This window comes from Lithobates pipiens, unplaced genomic scaffold, assembly GCF_037356315.1.
Source record: "Lithobates pipiens isolate NorthernLeopardFrog02 unplaced genomic scaffold, aLitPip1_a1.2 Scaffold_18, whole genome shotgun sequence".
Classification (NCBI taxonomy): domain Eukaryota; kingdom Metazoa; phylum Chordata; class Amphibia; order Anura; family Ranidae; genus Lithobates; species Lithobates pipiens.
In genome coordinates this window covers 618297851-618313101 of record NW_027507758.1, presented here as the reverse complement: position 1 = coordinate 618313101, position 15251 = coordinate 618297851, and positions in this window count along the sequence as shown.

The following is a 15251-nucleotide window of genomic DNA, read 5'->3' as shown; positions in this document are numbered from 1 at the left end:
CTATAACTAGTACCGATTAAAAAAAAAAAAAAAAAAAGCTCACTCATTCTCTCTTTCCTGGCCAACTAGGCTACATGCACAGATTGAGGGTCTGGTAGGGATTTCCTGTGGGGATCCCATGCATTTATGTGTGAGGAACCCCTTTAAAATCCATACTAGACTCAAGTGCAAAATCTGGTGCAGCTGTGCATAGTAACCAATCAGCTTGTAACCTCAACTTTTTCAAATAAATATTGGGTAGGCAACCTCAGCCCTCCAGCTGTGGTGAAACTACAATTCCCATGAGACATTGCAAGACCCTGACAATCACAGGCATGACTCCTAGAGGCAGAGGCATGATGGGATTTCTAATATCACCAAAGTGCAGACGTTGCCTACCCTTGAATTAAACTATGACAACAAAACAAAATGAAAGCTGATTGATTTCTATGCACAGCTGCCTCAGATTTTGCATTCACCAATTTTAGTAAATCAATTCCAAAGGGTCTGGTATGTAATACTGGGGGGGATTCTACACAAAAGTTTGTTACTTATTTTTGCTGTAAATGGTGCTACGGCAACAGTGACATTTACCAAGGGATCTACTTTGCCAGGAGGCCATCAATAGACGGTCTCCCCTTTGCACGCTCGCCACGCCCCCCCCCCCCCGAAGAAGGGTGCACGCTGTGATCACCCGACTCAATGAGACTTGGATAATCACAGATCGGAGTAATGCCCCGTACACACGAGCGGACTTTTCAACATCCAAAGTCCGACGGACTGATTCCGTCAGACTATTCGATCGTGTGTGGGCTGCAACGGACTTTTGATTCACCAAAGTCTGAAGAACTTTAGAATATGGAACATGCTTCAAATTTTTCCCAACGGAACTCCGCCGGACCCGGTCCCTTCGAAAAATTCGCTCATGTATATGCTATTCCGACGGACTAAAACCGACGCTAGGGCAGCTATTGGCTACTGGCTATGAACTTCCTTATTCGAATCCAGTCGTACGTCATCACGTTCGAATCCGTCGAAGTTTAGTGTGATTGTGTGTGGCCAAGTCCGCTCAGCCGAAAAGTCCGTCCCAACCATGACACTACCTGCCTGGAGTTTGCATGTTCTCCCTGTGCCTGCGTGGGTTTCCTCCGGGTACTCCGGTTTCCTCCCACAATCCAAAGACATGCAGGTAGGTTAATTGGCTTCAGTCAAAAAAATAAATAAATAAAAAATTGGCCATAGTATATGAATGGGGACCTTGGATTGTTGGCTCCTTAAGGGTAGGGACCTATGTGAGTGTGCAATGTACAGGGATAGGGACAATTGTAGACACTCAGGTTGAACTTGATGGACTGGTGTCTTTATTCAACCTAACTAACTATGAAACTATGAAACTCTGTCAGAACTCCGGCAGAACTCCGGCAGAACTCCTTCGGAAGTCTGTCGGACATAAGTCCTCTCGTGTGTACGGGGCTTAAGGGTTCGATCCCGGCCTCTTACAACGTGATCAGCTGTTAGCCAATGACAGCTGATCACATGATGTAAACAGAAGATCGGTAATTGTTTTTTTTATTGTCTTCTCACACTAACAGCGTGAGAAGAATAAAAAGCCGATCACCTGCTTCTGTGCAAGGGACATTGGTCCCGAAGAGGAAAAGGCGAAGCTGCCTTATATGTGCCCACCTGCCAGTGCCACCTGCCAGTGCCACGAACAAGTGCCCACCAGTACATAAGTGCCAGCAATCAGTGCCACCTATCAATGCCCATGAGTGCCACCTATCAATGCCCACCAGTGGTGCCAATCAGTGCCACCTAGCAGTGCTGCCTATCAGTGTCACCTACCAGTGCCAATCAGTGCCCATCACTGCAACTTATCAGTGCCATCTATTAGTGCCCTTCAGTGCCACCTATCAGTGCTCTTCAATGCCGCCCATCGGTGCCCCCTCTCAGTGCCCACCAATACCACCTATCAGTGCCCACCAGTGCCACCTCATCAGTGCCCACCAGTGCTGCCTATTAGTGTCCATCAGTGCCGCCTTATCAGTGCCAATCAATACAGCCTATCATTGCCCATCAGTGCAGCCTATAAGTGCCCATCAGTGTAGCCTCATCAGCGTACATCAATGAAGGGGAAAAATTAGCTGTTTGAAAAATTTATTAACAAAATATAAAACGGTTTTGTATTTTTTTTAAAAAGATTTGGTCATTTTTAATTGTTTTTAACAAAAAATAAAAAACCCAGAGGTGATCAAATACGACCAAAAGAAAGCTCTACTTGTGAGAAATAAATGATAAAAATGTAATTTGGGTACAGTGTTGTATGACCGCGCAGTTGTCATTCAAAGAGTGACTGCGCTGAAATCTGAAAATTGGTCTAGGCAGGGGGGAGTTTAGGTGCCCAGTAAGCAAGTGGTTAAATTGCCGGAAAATTACATTTCCTTGCCAGCTTCTTTAAAAAAAAAAAGGACAACACACAAACCCCTCCAAAGGTCCCCCAAAATACATAGCGGACAATTATAGGGGTCTGTACTCCTGTACTGTAAAAATAAAACAAAATGTAATTTGTCTAGTCTACTTAGAATTGGCTCCCTTTCACCTAGTCTCCACCTTAGCTACATGTGAGGGTACTCCCCTGTGGGGTACTCATGGAGTAAGCTGCTGGAGATAGGGTAAGTAGGTCTGAAAGAAGTAGGGTGTAGACAGTTCTAAAATGAATCCTAGTGGCGAAAGGGAGGGAGGAAGCACCTGATTACCTTATAAGGACTCTGGGCAGAAGTGCTGTTGTAATGTGCGCCCAGTGCTGTGATCTAACACCTGGTCATCCACCTAAGTGATTGAATTTTAGCACCAAATTTGAAAAGTTTACACCGTAAGTGAATACATTCCAAACAAATTCCAGTTTATACAGTAACGGTCAGAGGTACAGGGTGACTCTCTCTTTCCTGTCCATTACACAGGACTGTGTACATGTGCAATTCCTTTCATTACAAATCCAAATTCAGGGGGTAATTTTCATTATTCGGAGATTCAGATGTACTCGAATCTCTGAATTACAATAACGAATCCTCCAAAAATTATAACAAAAATAACAAATTCATTTGTATTTATTTGTTACTTTCAGGTGACAAGATGCGATAGTTTGGACCCTTTGTTAAAGGAGAAGTGCAGCCAAAGCTTGTTGGCTGATGTCACAGAGCCAGTCTAGGCTCGTAAAGATCCTGACCATATGGTTCGGATCCGCCCACATGCCTGGTCCGGCTCAGCTTCCCAGTGAACCGCTGAGAGCCTGAGCCAGCTGCTCCCACACCTCCACAGCCCAGCGTTCCAGAGAGCTGGAGACTGACAGTCAGCAGCTCTCTGCTCACAGAGCTCTGAGAACCGATTGATTGGCGGTGTTAGATCACTCGGTTTTCCGTCTTAGAGCTGACGGGGGAACAGACTGATGCTGCATCCAGCTAGGTAAGTATGATTCTGTAAAAAGCCTTAAAGGGGTTGTAAACCCTAGTTTTTTTTACCTTAATGCATTAAGATGAAAAAACTTCTGATGCCGTGTACACACGATCGGAATTCTTGTCGGAAAAAGCTCTGATGGTTTTCCCGACGGAAGCTGTCTTGCCTACACACCAAATTCCGATCGTTTAGAACGCGGTGACGTACAACACGTACGATGGGACTAGAAAAAGGAAGTTCAATAGCCAGGAGCCAATAGCTTCCGTCTTGTAGTTGAATCTGAGCATGCGTGAGTTTTGGCGTGTCAGAATTGCATACACACGATCGGAATTTACGATAGAAAGTTTTGTCCGTCGGGAAAATTAAGAACATGCTATCAATTTTTGGCTGGCGGAAATTCGGACAGCTAAATTCCGATGGAGCATACACACGGTCGCATTTTCCGATGAAAAGCTCTCATCTGACTTTTTCTGGACGGAATTCCGATTGTGTGTACGCGGCAATACACTAACCAGCCCCCCAGCCCCTCCGTTTTACTCACATGGCGGAGACGCGATCTACCTCTCTACCCGTTGTCTCGACTCTTGATTGGATAGATTGATAGCAGCACAGCCATTGGCTCCCGCTGCTGTCAATCAAATCCAATGACGCAGGTGCCGGAGGGGTGGGGCTGAGTCCTACATTCTGTGTGACTCTGGTCAACTTTAGGAGAGCCTTTTCCAATGTGGGCTTTTGATGCGGGGAGGAGCTACCAGCGCTGCTGGGGGACCCCAGAAGAAGAGGACCAGGGCCACTCTGTGCAAAACAAACTGCACAGTGGAGGTAAGTATAATATGTTTGTTATTTAACCACTTGCCGACCAGTGCACGCCGATGTACGTCGACAGAATGGCACGGGCAGGCAAATGGGCGTACATATACGTCCCTTTAAATTTGCTGCCCTGCCATCGGGAGCGCGCCGCCGGCGGCACGCTCCCGCGCTGGTCGGGACCCCCGTGAGTCCGGTCGCGGGACCCGCGGACTCGATCGCCGCGGGCATACCCGCGATCGTCTCACGGAGCGGCCGAATGAAGAAATGCCGTTGTAAACAGCATTTCTCCATTCTGCCTAGCAACTAGTGACGCTGATCTCTGCTCCATGTGATTGGAGCAGAGATCAGTGTTCACTAAATGAAAGCCCAACCCCCCCACAGTTAGTAACACACCCCTAGGAACACTTAACCCCTACACTGCCACCCACTGGTTAACCCCTTCACTGCCAGTGTCATTTACACAGGAATCACTGCATTTATATAGCAGTGATTACTGTATAAATGACAATGGTCCCAAAAATGTGTCAAAAATGTCCGATGGGTCCCCCACAATGTCGCAGTCACAATAAAAATCACTGATCGCCGCCATTACTAGTAAAAAAAAAAAAAAAAATTACTAATAAAAATGCTATAAAACTATCCCTATTTTGTAAACGCTATAACTTTTGCGCAAACCAATCAATAATCGCCTATTGCGATTTTTTTACCAAAAATATGTAGAAGAATATGTATCGGCCTAAACTGAGGGAAAAAAATGTTTTTTTATATATTTTTGGGGGATATTTATTATAACAAAAAGTAAAAAATAATGCGTTTTTTTCTAAATTGTCGCTCTATTTTTGTTTATAGCGCAAAAAATAAAAACCGCAGGGGTGATCAAATACCACCAAAAGAAAGCTCTATTTGTGGGAAAAAAAGGACGTCAATTTTGTTTGGGAGCCACGTCGCACGCCCGCGCAATTGTCAGTTAAAGCGACGCAGTGCCGAATCGCAAAAAGTGGTCTGGTCTTTGACCAGCAAAATGGTCCGGTCTGAAAGTGGTTAAATTTAAAAAATAAATAAAAATGAGGGTTTACAACCCCTTTAACCCCATGCTTCTCTTTAAATGTCTGAAGCATCCAAAATAATGGATGCTTTTGTTTTATTTGGATGAGAGCGGCATGGTAGTCTTTGTCTCTTGGATAATCAGACGATTCTTTCTGCATTCACGTTTTTTCTCATTATAAAAAATGTGCTACCTATGAAATGGAAACATATTGCAATAAATACAGTAAAGTATAAAAGTGAAAGATAATTCCTACTTATTGGGTTGGGGGAAGGTGGATCCATCAGTATCTCTGAACCATAACATAATGAATGAATCCGAAATGTATTTCATTCCATTCCCTATGCCAGTCAGGATGGAGGGATGACTTATGCCATGTACACACAATCGGATTTTCCAACAACAATTGTTCGATGGGAGCCTGTTGTCGGAAATTCCCACCGTTTGTATGCTCCATTGGACATTTTCCGTCAGAATTTTCGACAAACAAAATTTGAGATCTGGATCTCAAATTTTCCGACAACAAAATCCTTTGTCGGAAATTCCGATCGTGTGTACACAATTCCGACACCCAAAAATTACACGCATGCTCGGAATCAAGCAGACGAGCCGCCCTGGCTATTGAACTTCAATTTTCTCGGCTCGTTGTACGTCACCGCGTTCTTGACGTTCGGAATTTCCGACAAGATTTGTGTGACTGTGGTGTATGCAAGACAAGTTTGAGCCAACATTCGTTGGAAAAAAAAACTGGATTTTGTTTTCAGAATGTGTGATCGTGTGTACAGGATTAGAGTGCATAGGTAATCTCCTGAAATATTGAATTAACACGTAAAACGAATATAGCTAGTCTTCTGAAATAACTGCATAAAATGCAAATCGATTCAGAACAACAACGAATATATGAAACTAATCCAAACCTATGAAACAAATTCCGATAACAAACCTTTTGAACATAACAAATATGACGAAATAAAATGATTGACTTAACGAATGAATCCAAAATGATATAAAACACCTTTTTTTTACTGTGCACATCTCAGTACTGTATATAACATCCAAGCTTCATCCGTTATGGTGGGCCTTAAGGGGTCTTCAGGGACTGGGTCCCATAATGTTAAAACACAGCCCTGGACCTATACAGCACCCTACATTGGCACAAGTGGCACCAAGTGCCAATGTGAGCCCCCCCCCCCAAAGGATCCAGTGCCCGAAACAACAATACAGGCTGTCTTTACAGCATTGGATCCTGGTACGGCTGCCAAGGTTTTACTGAGGTTCAGAGGCGGCTCTCTAATTAGGCAAATTAGGCGGTCGCCTAAGGCCTCGCACTCACAGGGGCCTCGCGGCCGCCTAATTTGCCTATGCTCAATCACTGATGTGGACGCTGGTGGCTCTGCCTACCCTTGCTGGGACTCTGTGGCCCAGGAGCTGACTGATAAATTGGGTACTGCCCAAGAAATAGCGGCCTCATCATGGAGCGTCCTGGTGTGGTGGCAGCAGGTGCAGGGAGCAGGACTATAGAGGCCTCTAGGTGGCAGCAGCAGCAGATGACAGCACCCGACTCCATGTGCCATCTCTACAAGGTGTGCGTGATGCATGTCCTTATGGGACCCGCAGCTCATCCGACCTCTCCGCACCTGCCTCCAGCTGAGCTGCCCCGTGACTGAAGATGAAAGAGCTCCGCCTCCAATCTCTGCATGCTGCCTGGCCAACCAGAGAGAACGTGAGTGCCCGTGCAGCCTCCCTGTGTGCCTGGATAAGAGGAGCGGTGGGCAGCTGCATATAGACAAATTGATCTTTCCATATTCCTCCTGCAGCCGCTGAATGTCTGCAGGAGGGAGAGGAGAAGTGAGCATTTAGCAGCTGCAGGAGGAATATGGAAAAATCAATTCCTCTATTTGCAGCTGCCCACCGCTCCTTCTAACTAACTTCTTCTGCCCCCCTGCTCTCTGACCCCTCCTTGTGCTCACTGGCTCTTCCCCCTCAGTGTGCTCCCTGGCTCTGCCCCCCTGCTCTTCGGCCCCTCATTGTGCTCCCTGGCTCTTCCCCCTGCTCTCTGGCCCCTCCTTGAGTTCTCCACCCCCTGCTCCTCAGCACTCCCTGCTCCCAACTCCCATTCATTCTGACTCCCCTCCTCCTCTCAAGCTCAGTGCTCTCCAGCCCCCACCCCTCTTGTGCACTTCACCTTCCCTAGTGCTCTCTGCCCCCACCCCCCTAGTGCTCTCCCAGCTCCTCCCTGCTTTTTTTTGCCCCCCAGTGCTCTCTGTCCCCACCCCCAGTGCTCTCCAGCTCCTCCCTGCTCTTTGCCTCCCCAGTGCTCTCTGCCCCCACCTCCAGTGCTCTCTGCCCCCACCCCCCCCCCGTGCTCTCCAGCTCCTCCCTGCTCTTTGCCCTTCCCAGGGCTCTCTGCCTGACCCCCCAATGCTCTCCATCGCCTCCCTGCTCTTTGCCCCCGTCCTCTCACAGACTGGGATATGGGGCACTGGAGGGGCTGCAGACAGGGCTAGGGATCTCTCTCATCCCCCTTTCCCTCACCCCCTCTTTCTCACCTTCTCCTATTTTTCTCTCCCCCCTCGCTTCCTCTCTCCACCTCCCCTCTCTCTCCTTCCCCCTCTCTTTCTCTCTCTCTCCACATTCCCTCTTTATGTCACCCTCCTTTCTCTCACCTCTTGTCTCTCTCTCTCTCTCACCACTCCTCTCTCCCACAACCCTTCTCTCTCTCCCTCACCCCCTCTCTTTCTCACCTCCCTCCTCTGTGTCACCCCCAGTTCCCTCCCTCTCTCTCTCTCTCTCTCTCACCACACTCCTCTCTCTCACCCCCACTCACCCCTTCCCACTGCTCCCTCCCTTTCCTCTACTCCCTCTCTTCCATCTGCCTCTCTTTCTCCCCTCTCTCCCTCTCTCTTTCTTTCCCTTGCTCTCCTCCTCTCTCTCTTCCTCTCTCTTTCTCTTCCCACTCTCTCTCCCCCTCTCTCTCTCCCCCCTCTTTATCTCCTCTCTTCTCCCTCTCTCCCCTATCTCTCTCCCCCTCTCTCTCCCCTCTCTCTCTCCCCCTCCATTCACTCCCTCTCTCTGTGCTGTGCTTTGATCCCCCCACTCTCCTACCTCCCAAGGCATGGGAAATTCTTAGAGGGTTGGGTTGCCACCTTACTGGGCCCCAGATGTTTTATTGGCTGCATATGTCTGATGGGTTTAGAGGGAGAGGTGTCAGTGTGTTAGATCTGTGCATCTTTCTGTAGCCATTTTTATTCCTTTAATTTTTTTCCCCATTATGGGCATGAGTGGGCCCTCATGTGGAAGTTTTGCCTAAGGCCTCACAAAGCCTAGAGCCGCCTCTGCTGAGGTTGCACCAATCCGGAAACACTGCTTCTGTAAAAGGTGTTAGAAGACAGGGAGGTTGTTGATTTGAAGAATTTAAATAGAATTAAAAATTAACTACTGAAGCTGATTTCTCCACGAAGGAGAAAAGGTCCATCGCCATCAGACACTAGCGTAAAACTGAGAACATATAGTGCCTTGAAAAAGTATTCATACCCCTTGAAATTTTCCACATTCTGTCATGTTATAACCAAAAAACGTAAATGTATTTTATTGGGATTTTGTGTAATAGACCAACACAAAGTGGCACATAATTGAGAAGTGGAAGGAAAATGATAAATAGTTTTCAAAAGTTTTTTTCAAAAAAATATGAAAAGTGTGGGGGGCATTTGTATGGCGCCCCCGAGTCAATACTTTGTAGAACCTCCTTTCACTGAAATTACAGCTGCAAGTCTTTTTTGGGGATGTCTCTACCAGCTTTGAACATCTAGAGTGACATTTTCTTCCCATTCTTCTTTGCAAAATTGCTCAAGCTCTGTCAGATTGGATGGAGAGCGTCTGTGAACAGCGATTTTCAAGTCTTGCCACAGATTCTCAATTGGATTTAGGTTTGGACTTTGACTGGGACATTCTAACACATGAATATGCTTTGATCTAAACCATTCCATTGTAGCTCTGGCTGTATGTTTTGGGTCGTTGTCCTGCTGGAAGGTGAACCCCCGCCCCAATCTCAAGTCTTTTGCAGACTCTCATGCTGCGTACACACGATCTGAATTCCGGCCAGAAAAAGACCAATGAGAGCTTTTCATCAGAAAATGCGACCGTGTGTATGCTCCATCCGAATTTAGCTGTCCGAATTTCCACCAGCCAAAAATTGACAGCATGTTCTCAATTTTCCCAACGGAAAAACTTTCTATCGGAAATTCCGATCGTGTGTATGCAATTCCGACACGCCAAAAATCACGCATGCTCAGATTCAACTACGAGACGGAAGCTATTGGCTACTGGCTATTGAACTTCCTTTTTCTAGTTCCGTTGTACGTGTTGTACGTCACCGCATTCTAAACTATCGGAATTTGGTGTGACCATGTGTAGGCAAGACAGCTGGAGCGGAAATTCCGTCGGGAAAACCATCAGAGCTTTTTCCGACGAGAATTCCAATCGTGTGTACGCGGCATAACAGGTTTTCTTATAAGATTGCCCTGTATTTGGCTTCATTCATCTTCCCATCAATTCTGACCAGCTTCCCTGTCCCTGCTAAAGAAAAGCATCCCCACAACAAGATGCTGCCACCACCATGTTTCACAGTGGGGATGGTGTGTTCAGGGGGATGTGCAGTGTTAGTTTTCCACCACACATAGCATTTTGCTTTTAGGCCAAAAAGTTCAATTTTGGTCTCATCTGACCAGAGAACCTTCTTCCACATGTTTGCTGTGTCTCCCGACATGACTTCTCACAAACTGCAAATGGGACTTCTTATGGCTTTCTTTCAACAATGTCTTTCTTCTTGCCACTCTTCCATAAAGGTCAGATTTGTGGAGAGCACGACTAATAGTTGTCCTGTGGACAGATTCTCCCCCCTGAGCTGTAGATCTCTGCAGCTCCTCCAGAGTTACCATGGGCCTCTTGGCTGCTTCTCTGATGAATGCTCTCCTTGCCCGGCCTGTCAGGTTAGGTGAACAGCCATGTCTTGGTAAGTTTGCAGTTGTGCCATATTCTTTCCATTATCCAATGATGGATTGAACAGTGCTCCGTGAGATGTTCAAAGCTTGGGATATTTTTTTATAACCTAACCCTCCACAACTAACTTGTCCATGACTTTAACTCTGACATGTCTGGTGTGTTCTTGGCATTCATTAAAGCAGTGTTCCAGCCGCAATTTTTTTTAAAAAAAAGTCAGCAGCTACAAACACTGTAGCTGCTGACTTTTAATAACGACACTTACCTGTCCAGGGAGCCTACAATGTCGCCCCCCTGAGGCCGATCCATCGGATTGGGAGACGGTGCCGCCTTCTTAACGAAGGTAAACAGGCAGTGGAGCCTTGCCCGTTCCCTACTGCGCATGCACGAGTCACGTGGCGCTTTGTGAATGGCCCTGTTGATTTCTGGGAGACACACGTGTCCCAGAAGACAACGGGGCAGCTCGCCGAAGAGGAGGAAGTGAAGGAACAGTGCCACGGAATAGGAAGAGGCAGATTAGGAAGACTGCCTAGCAACTGGGGTTTCTGGTAAGTAAAAAAAAAAATATTTTTATTTTTTAAATAAAAAATTTTGAGAATATCAATGTAATTTTTTATTTTAGGGTGGACCTCCGCTTTAAGTTCACTAAGGTTCTCTAACAAACCTATGAGGGCTTCACAGAACAGCTGTAATTAAACTAAGATTAAATTACACACAGATAGATTCTATTTACTAAGTAGGTGACTTCTGAGGGCAGTTGGTTCCACTAGATTTTAGTTAGGGGTATCAGAGTAAAGGGGCTAAATAAAAATACGTGCCGCGCTTTTCACATATTTATTTGTAAAAAAACAATTGAAAGCCATTTATCATTTTCCTTCCACTTCACAATTATGTGCCACTTTGTGTTGGTCCATCACATAAAATCCCAATAAAATACATTTATGTTTTTGGTTGTAACATGACAAAATGTGGACAGTTTCAAGGGGTATGAATACTTTTTCAAGGCACTGTATATCAGTCGCCTACATAAGAAAGTGTCTATTGCTCTACACCAGTGACCTCCAAACTGTGGGTGGGGGGCCAGATGTGGCTCTTTACTTGCCTTTATTCAGCCCTTGGCACCATTCCACCCACAGACTCTAACAAAAGAGCATTATTCTTCCTACTGACATCCATGGTGGGGCACTATTCCTCCCACTGACACCAATGATAGGGCACTATTCCTCCCACAGACACCAACCATGGGGCACTATTCCTCCCACTGACACCAATGATGTGACACTATTCCTCCTTCAGACACTAATGATGGGGCACTATTCCTCCCATTAATACTAATGATGGGGCACCATTCTCCCGACGGACACTAATGATGGGGCACTAGTGGTCCCACTGACACCAACAATGCGACACTATTCCTCCCACTGATACCAATGATGGGGCACTATTCCTCCCACAGACACCAACCATGGGGCACTAGTCTTCCCTCTGACACCAATGATGTGACACTATTCCTCCCACTGATACCAATGATGGGGCACTATTCCTCCCACAGACACCAACAATGGGGCACTAGTCTTCCCTCTGACACCAACAATGCGACACTATTCCTCCCACTGATACCAATGATGGGGCAATATTCTTCCCACTAATACTTATAGCAGAGACCCTAGAGAATAAAATGGTGATTGTTGTAATATTTCAAAGGCAAGTGTTTTGGGAAAAATTACACTTTAATGAATTTTAATGCCACCATGAAAGACCCCGGCTCCTCCCTTTCACAGGAAACACTGCAACAGCCATCTTTAAAATTCCAGCTTCACCTACCGGTCCTTCAGTTTTTCCAAAGCAACTCCGGCCAGCTAGGTAGGAGTTGGGTGGCACAGTGGTGTAGTGGGTAGCAGTAAAAAGGGTCACTATTTCAAATCCCAACCACAACACCACCTACCTGGAGTTTGCATGTGGTGTGGGTTTCCTCCAGGTACTGCAGTTTCCTCCCACGCTCCAAAGACATGCTGGTAGGTTAATTGGCTTCTGTCCAAAATTGGCCCTAGTATATGAATGTGAGTTGGGGACCTTGGATTGTGGGCTCCTTGAGGGTAGGGACCAAAGTGAGCATGTGTAAATTGTTGGCGCTATATGGGTACCTTAAATAATATAATAGATGCGCATCTTAATGAGACAATGTACAAGGATAGGGAGAATCTGTAGACACTCACTCAGGATGGACTGATGTCTTTAGTCAACCCTACTAACTATGTAACTATTGGCGCGTACACACGATCGGAATTCCGGCCAGAAAAAGACCGATGAGAGCTTTTCATCGGAAAACGTGACCGTGTGTATGCTCCATCGGAATTTAGCTGTCCGAATTTCCGCCAGCCAAAAATTGATAGCATGTTCTCAATTTTCCCGACGGAAAAACTTTCTATCGGTAATTCCGATCGTGTGTATGCAATTCCGACACGCCAAAAATCATGCATGCTCAGATTCAACTACGAGAACAGAAGCTACTGAACTTCCTTTTTCTAGTCTCGTCGTACGTGTTGTACGTCACCGCATTATAAACGATCGGAATTTGGTGTGACCGTGTGTAGGCAAGACAGCTTGAGCCGAATTCCGTCGGAAAAACCATCAGAGCTTTTTCCGACGAGAATTCCGATCGTGTGTACGCGGCATTTGAGACACAAGAACACATCAATAACATATCATAACCATAGTTCTGTAGTACCTGTGTCAAGGTCCCACCACTGCTGAGAAAGTCTGCAACTATGTTTCTCCCCTTTTAGATCTACCTCCGAGAGGGACAGAGCGTTACGTTTGCCCAGCCCAGAACTTCTGATGCCAGGGATAACAGGGTTCCACTCCTCGTTCCGCCCCCTGCTTGTTTATGTATGCCACTACCAAGGAGTTGTCCAACCTTAGTTGAATGTGGTGGCCCTGTAGTTTGCTCTGGAAGGCCTTGAGTGCTAAGGATACCACCCTCAACTCCTTCCAGTTCGATGACCTTTGGAGTTCCTCTTTCTTCCAGGCGCCTTGAGTTATCAGGGGTCCTAAGTGTGCCCCTACCATTCTCTGCCACTTGCGTCAGTGGTCACCACTTTGGTAACCGGAACGACCCACGGCCGGCCCTGTGACAGGTTTCCCATCGCTCTCCACCACCAGATCAACTTTTCTATCTGCAGTTGTACGCTTACTAGAGCGTCCAATGATGACTGAATGTGGTTCCACACCTTTAAAATGAAGGTCCGTAGGGGACAAAAATGCAGCCCTGCCCACTGCACTGCTGGGATAGCTGATGTTAACAGCCCCAGCAATGACATCACCCTCCTTATTAAGACCGGCTGCTTGTCCTGCAGCAATCTCATTGCTTTGTCTATTTTCTGCACCTTTTCCTGTGGCAGAAATATTCTCTGTTGTCTGGAGTCCAACAGATACCCCGGGTACGTAATGCACTGAGAGGGCACTAGCTGGGACTTTTCAAGATTTAACCGCTTCCCGACCGCCTCACCCCGGTATACGTTGGCAGAAGGGCAGGTACAGGCAGAATCATGTACCTGTGCCTTGCCCTTTAAGAGGCGGCGGGAGGGAAGCTCCGTGAGTCCGGTCGCGGGTCCCGCGGACTCGATCGCCACGGGGATACCCACGATCGCCTCACGGAGAGTAAGAACGGGGAGATGCTAAAGTAAACAAGCACCTCCCTGTTCTGCCTAGCAACAGAAACACTGATCTCTGTTCCCTGCGATTGGAGCAGAGATCAGTGATGTGTAAAACACAGCCACGCCCCTAGGACACACTTAACCCCTACACTGCCACCTAGTGGTTAACTCCTTCACTGCCAGTGTCATTTACACAGGTATCAGTGCATTTGTATAGCACTGATTGCTGTATAAATGACAATGGTCCCACAAATCTGTCAAAAATATCCGATGTGTCCGCAATAATGTCGCAATAATATGTAGAAGAATACATATCGGCCTAAACTGAGGAAAAAAATGTTTTATTTATTTATTTTTGGGGGATATTTATTATAGCAAAAAGTAAAAAATAATGTGTTTTTTTCAAAATTGTCGCTTTTTTTTGTTTATAGCGCAAAAAATAAAAACCACAGGGGTGATCAAATACCACCAAAAGAAAGCTCTATTTGTGGGAAAAAAAAGGACGTCAATTTTGTTTCACGACCGAGAAAATTGTCAGTTAAACGACGCAGTGCCGAAACGCATAAAGTGCTCTGGTCAGGAAGGGGGTAAATTTTTCTGGGGCTGAAGTGGTTAACAGCCACCCCAGGCCCCTCAGGAAGTCTTTTGTGAATTCCAGATCGTGTGTTAGCTGTTCCTGCGGAAGGCACAAAGAGGAGTAAATCGTTCAGGTAGGCAATTATTGAGATGCCTCTAAAACTTAGAAAGGCCTCTGCCATGACCTTCTTGAAAATGCGGGGCGAGGAGGATAGGCCGAATGGAAGAGCCTGAAACTGTAAGCGGATTGCTTATTCCCCAACCCTTCCTGCCAGATGCAGGAACTTCTTAAACCTTTCTGTGATCGGATATGCAGATAGGCATCGCTGAGGTCTATAGATGCTATGTAACAGTTTGGGGGCAGTAGTGCTCTGACCGAGAAAATCGAGTCCATACGGAACCTTCGGTAGACCACCGACTGGTTCAGGGGTTTTAGGTTTAGAATAAGCCTGTATTTCCCTGAGGGCTTCCGCACTACAAAAACGTGGGGGTAAAACCCTTATCCTATTCTGTCCGCTGGGACCCAGCACACTACCTTTTGGCTTTCCAATGTTTCCAAAAGAGCCCCGGACTTCTCTCCACACTTCGGGAGTTCTGTGACCAGGAGTCTGCGTGGTGGAGATTTTAAGAACTTTAGGTGGTATCCTCTCCTTACAATCCCCAGAATAAATTGGCTGGAGGAGAGCGCTTCCCATTGTGGGAGGAAGGACCCCAATCTTCCCCCCACCTTGGCCGGA